This window comes from Bos grunniens, chromosome 8 (genome assembly GCF_055505025.1).
Source record: "Bos grunniens cultivar Pamir isolate PY7600 chromosome 8, Bosgru_T2T1.0, whole genome shotgun sequence".
NCBI classification, from domain to species: Eukaryota; Metazoa; Chordata; class Mammalia; order Artiodactyla; family Bovidae; genus Bos; species Bos grunniens.
Genome location: NC_141172.1, coordinates 104,655,479 through 104,661,478, shown reverse-complemented (window position 1 = coordinate 104,661,478; position 6,000 = coordinate 104,655,479). Strand labels below are relative to the sequence as shown.

The window sequence follows — 6,000 nt, the reverse complement described above, 5'->3', positions numbered from 1 at the left end:
ACAGCAGCCAGGCCAGCAGACAGCCAAGGGCAGGGAGTGCTTATCCTTACCCCCCAGGAGAGGGGAGCCAATGAATGGGCTATTGGGGTTTTCTTTCAAGTCCAAGTCTCAGGGACCTTGGAAGCCTCATCAACTTAGAAACACTAAGAGCATACTCTTGTAACATAGTCTGGGGTGCCCTGGAGGCTTGGAAAACATATCCGCCCCATCACTCCACACATACATGCCCTTCTTTATGTCTGCAGGATGATGACAGAGGGGATGAGGCCAGGACAAGACACTGGAGACAGCGACGGAAAGGAAATGAGCCAGTTTTCCAGGCCAAAGTCCTCTCGCTCGGGCTATGGGGAAAGGATGTCATTGTTTCCAGGGTCTAGGAGGTCTGAACATTCTCAAGCTTCTGATGCTATTTTTTTTTCTTAAAAGCACTTTTTCTCCCCCTCATGGATACATTCTAACATGGAATTGGGTGAGTGGCCATGGAGACCAGCCTCCTCCTCCCGCCCTCCCCAACCTCACCCTTCTCCAAGGAGCTGCGTGAACTGGACGGGGTGGAGCCCACTGCCCCCAGCTTCCGCTCTGCTGGGCCCATCATCTCTCCTTAGTCCAAGGAGTGCACTTCTCCTTCTCATCCAGACCAAAGACTTGCTCCTGTTTACCACTGCACTGCCCCTCCTGAATAGGAGACGGAAGGGAGGCCATATCCCTGGCCTCAGCCACACACCAGTCAGCCCTAAAGCTGTAATACCCTAGTTCCAGACACCAAGCTGCAGGTTAGAATGTACCACATACGAAACTCTCAGCTGACTGAACTCAAGCATATTGGCTTGTGGGTGGCAAAGAGACTACTCCTGCAGGAAGAGAATACCAGTTTAAAACTATCTGGTCCTTAAAAACATCAAGAACTCTGAACGTTCATTCTTTAGTATGGGAAGTGATACTGCACAGCAAAACAGCAACCATGATAACAAAAAACCAGTTAAACCACAAAAAACCCCACTTGGCACTGAGCTAAACATTTAACATCATTACTTTACTGAATCCCCATATTACGATTATGAGGTAAGTAGTTTTATCATTCTCATTTTTATAGTGAAAAAAAAAAAGACTTAGTAAAGAGAAAGTAACTCATAGTTTCCCAGCTTGGACGTGTGTCACCAGGATTTGAACTGCTCTCTCGTCTGACTCCAGGTCTTGGGCTCTGACAGTGCCCAGAAGAGTGTGAGGTGGGGACTACCAAAGCTTCTGTCCTGGTTCTCACTCTCCACCTTGAGAGCTTGGACCAATACTCAGCCTCTCCAGCCTCTGGTTTCTTTGGATCTAGAAAACAGATGATGCAACAACATCAGATGAAAGACAAGACTCTGAACCATATCATGCTGTCAAGTTCTTCCTACAATCTAGCAGCCAGTGTGATACACTGGTGGAGTCTGAAGCTGAAGTATGTAAGCCAGCACATTACAAGAGGGAATTCAGGTCATCAACTTGTTCTGCTTGTTCTGAAATCTGTTAAATATTTGAATTCAAAAAGCGGACCCTCCACTTCATCCTGGCTCCCATTTCCCTGTCCTGTCTTGTTCCAGGTCCGTTGCCTGCCTAAACTCAGTGGACAAGAGAGACTGTGACTCTTGGTTTAAGCCAAATCCAAGGTTTGATATGTTGGTGATCAGAATGCAGGCATTGTAGAGGATAACCTCATTGCCAAGCTGCCTCTTGTATTGTTTATTATTATTATTATTATTAAAGGCATAGGTGTCTCAAACCCTGTTTTCTGATCTGGGTAGCTTATGAGCAACTCAGGCCACGTTTATAATATTTTAGAAAATATTATGACCCAGATATCAGAAGACCTGAAATCTAAATTGAGTGATTTTATATAAACTTAGGAATCTTCCTGGGTTTCAACTTCCCCATTCACAGGGGTTTAGAGTAAACTTTGCAATTTTCTATGTCCCTGAAAAACTGACCATTTCATTCTGATTGGTTAAGCACGAGTTGTCTACCGTTACTCTTAATCTACATTTGGGTAGTATTTTTTAATACCTTTGTCCCACATATAAGCATTTAATTGACTCGTGCATCTGTGTTTTTTAAAGCTCCCCAGGAGATTCTAATGAGCAGTCAAGATTGAGAACCACTGGACTAAAGGGTACATTTTAAAACATATTTTCTTTCTCATATAAGACATAGAGAGGTTACAAAGAAAACTGCCCAAAGCTTAAAAAAAAAAAATAAGTGATATGTTCAAAACCAAACCTAGGACTGTCTAACTCCAAATCAAGGTTTTTTTCCACTGTACCCACCATGGTATAGTAGTTAAAACATCCAATCTTTCCTTAAAATACTCAAAATCCTTTAAAAATGCTCAGCAGTATAAACAATGTGCAGCTTGTAAAAATAGTTCTGCTCTGACTTTTTCTCATTTTTCTAGCTCCCAGCAGAAACAGAGATCCTATTTTCTAAGTCAGTCCTTCTAATCTCTTAGGTCTCATGACTGCTTCACAGTGCTCAAAGTAAAGAGGGAAACTACAGCTAGGTAGGCAGAGAAAGAAAAGGCCTGCTGAATTTCCAGCAGGTGCCTGATTCTTATACACAAACTAAGAAAACAAGAGCACCTTTTAGATTCGCTAATCAGTTAAAAAGCCCAGATTATCACCCTCCGAAGAAAGAGAAATGGCTCGGAAGTCAGTTTCTGCCGACACCTGCAGGTTTTAGCAACTCTGTTCTTGGCATCGGGTTCCAGATCCATCCGTCAAGTCACACTAGCCCATTTGCAAATGCTATCTGGCTTCATAAGAACTCTCTTATTCATCCCACTTGTTAAGTAATAGAAAGAGTTATAGTCATTAGTGAATATAAAAGTTATTTTCATTCAGGGGTTCAAATGAGCCTCTTTGGCTTGAACATGGAAGAGGAACCCTGGCTGACTTCTCCCTGTGCCCAGCAATTGTGCCAGAAGGTAGCGCGTGTTGGTCAGTCCTTTCTAGATTAGCTCAGCACTTAAGCTAATTAAACTTTACGCCTTCAGATTTGTTTGCTGAGTGTCAAATATATGTCTGGCCCTGTACTAGAACGCTGTGAGTTTGGGCCAGGTGCTTCATGCATGAGCTTCTTTTTCCTCATCATTGACATGGGCCTAATAATGTCTATATTACAATGATGTAAGTGATATAAGAAATAGTAAAGCTTTGTCAAATGTAAAACAACTTTTGCTGTTTCTTTCACCTATACTTTTTCTGTGCCTAGAATTATATTTAGGGTGGAGTCATTTCTACGCAATGGACACTTGCCTATTTAGTGCAATTTTGAGTTTCCTAACTCACAAGGGGGACTTAAGTTTCCCCTTTGCCGTTTTGATTGATGTTGCCCTGATACAGGTATTAAACTTCTATTTTTTAATCCAGTCCCTCAAAACCTCTGTTCTTCTTCTCCTTATGTTAATTCTGAGTGCAACATTAATGAATCTTAGGGATATAAATCTTTCCAAGGAAGTGGTTTGTATTCACATGGAATTACAGATTCTAGCTTGGGTGACTCTTTAGCGTAACCTGATCTAATTTTCCACCTCATCTGGAAGAAACTTGGACTATCTAGCTGGAGAAATAGACCGTTGGAATTGTTTGCATGTATTTCAAATTTTGATAGGGAAGACAAATCACACCTCTTGTCTGAGATGATTGAAAACTAAACAGCAAATTGCAATCATTAGAACTATAATACATAAGCATGGGCTGTTTGCAAATTCATTGGGTCCTTTGTCTCTGCATACTTAAGTGATAGTTATTGTAAACTATTGAATTCCGCTGGGCATGTTACATGCTAGGCTGAGTTGATTTGGCTGTAACTCACAGTGTTCGATAAACCTATCTTTGGTTTGGTCATCCAGATACAGGTACACTTTCTACTCTTCCCCACCCTTTCCTGTGCCCCATGTGTCTTACCTCTCTGGGCTTCCTTGTCTTCTAGCTTTAGGTTAGATTCATCCAGATAAGAGGGAGAGAGCAGCATAAAGTCAGGAAGTTGGTTCCTCCCTTCTTACAGGTTTGTCATAGGCTGGTTGTTTCCTCTGGATGATGGCGCAGCTCCTTTCTAGCGCCTTCCCCTGTGGTATGAGCATCTGTGTCTCATGGACCCCAGAAGCGCTCTGTCCTCCCTTCGTTCAGTTCTAGGTGTGATGTAGGTGCCCTGCTGGCATAGGACCCAGAGCGCTGTGCTAAATCTTGGCTTTTCCCTCTACCCCACCCACACCTCTGTCAATACTTTACCATATTCTCCTCAAATAACCCATCTTTCTTTCTACCAGGACTCTGACAAAATGGGATAAAAATAATGGCAGAAATCAACACAAAGTTGTAAAGCGATTATCCTCCAATTAAAGATAAATAAAATTTATAGAAAAGGTGAGAACATAGAATCTAAGATATTTTGGTGTTTTCTCTAAACCCCATAGACGACAGCTGAGACCTGAAGAAGCAAAGTGACACAGGAAATTGATGGCAGGATCAGGATTAACAATTTATATTCCCTGAACCAAGATCAGACATCACAAACCTCTGCCCCAAAGCCTCTCTGAATAAGAAAGAGGAGTTTGTTGAAAAGTAATCCATTTCCAACCTGGCAAACACTATGTATGTTGGGTCATTGAGGTTAACACCCTCAGTTATAAATCATGTTGTCAGCATGCACCCTTGATGTGATGTGATGAGAATGGCCCTTCATCTCTGAGGTCCTCCTCTCCAATGCCCCAAACCCCAGTTCAGCCCTGAGAAAAACATCAGACAAATCCACACGGAGGGACATTCCATAAAATGCCTGAGTGGTATTCCTCAAAACTGTCAAGGTCATCATAAACAAGGAAAGTCTGAAAAATCGTCGCAGGACAGAGTCATCTAGAGAGACTTGCCAACTAAACATGATGTGGTATTCTGGATGGAATTCTCAAACAGGAAAAGGATATTAAAGAAAACTGATGAAATCTAAATAAAGGGAAGAATTTAATTAATAGTCAGGTACTAACTAAGTTTCTTACTTGTGACAAATGCATCCTAGTAACAAAATATGTCAATAGGAGAAAATAGACAATGATATACACGAGCTCTCTGTATTATCTTTTATTTTTTCCTATAAATCTAAAACTATTTTAAGTTACCACTGTTTTCTGAAAAAGGACCTTGGTATGAAGTTCCTGAATATCTTCTCTCCCCAACAAATTAATAAAAGACTATGCAGGGGAAAAAAGTCAATTTCAAAGTTTAAATAGGAAAAATAGTTTAGAGCACAAATTCTAAATAATTCTAACTCAGAAACTTTTATGAGACACAAAAGAACACAAAAACTTTCTAAAGCACAAATCTTTACCAACCATGGATCTAAAATAATGTTACTTGTAATTAGTTTTCACTGTTCAAGAGTATCATTGTTTTGTTTGTTTGTAAACTGAAGACAGAATTGGCAAGGGTGGGGGTGAGGTTGACTGGGAATGATGGAGAATAAAACACATCCAAATGCAGATAGCATATATGTATCTCAGCCTACAAAGCTCAAATATGTTTTTATCTATACTTAGAATTCTCAGAATTGAGGGTTTCTATTCTTTAAACCAAAATCTATTAACTATAACCTTCTGGTGTTTGAAAGGAGAGAAAAAAAATCATTTTAATGTTTGTTTTTAAAAGCTATCAAGTATCCTATAGAAAATCACATTTGGTGAATTAAATCTAGAGATTCAGCTTTTCCTTAAATTATACCTGGGATTTAAAAAAAGATCAAGGGGAGACTGTTTGGCCAAATACATTGGAGATTATATAGAATCTGAAATGAAACAAATGCCAAATTCTTCAAGATGCAGACACAGCTCTGAAACTTGTCTGAGTTTCCTGATTGACCCTGTGACGTTTTTTAATGGTGATTACTGACTTCATATCTGTTATTCTCCTACGTACTTATAGTAGTATTTGTTCTACTATATGTGTTTCCTTTGTTTTTCTTCTGTTTCCTGCC

The 6,000-nt window shown here is 40.3% G+C and overlaps 1 long non-coding RNA gene across 1 annotated transcript in view; it reads right to left on the bottom strand.

Annotated features, from left to right (window-relative positions):
* Nucleotides 1-908: 908 nt before the first annotated feature.
* The window catches only part of LOC147367869 (uncharacterized), a 62,265-nt gene continuing 57,173 nt past the window's right edge, over nucleotides 909-6,000 (bottom strand). The window contains exon 2 of the long non-coding RNA XR_015168764.1: nucleotides 909-1,320. This is a non-coding gene — a long non-coding RNA (uncharacterized LOC147367869). The remainder of the gene's footprint in view (nucleotides 1,321-6,000) is intronic.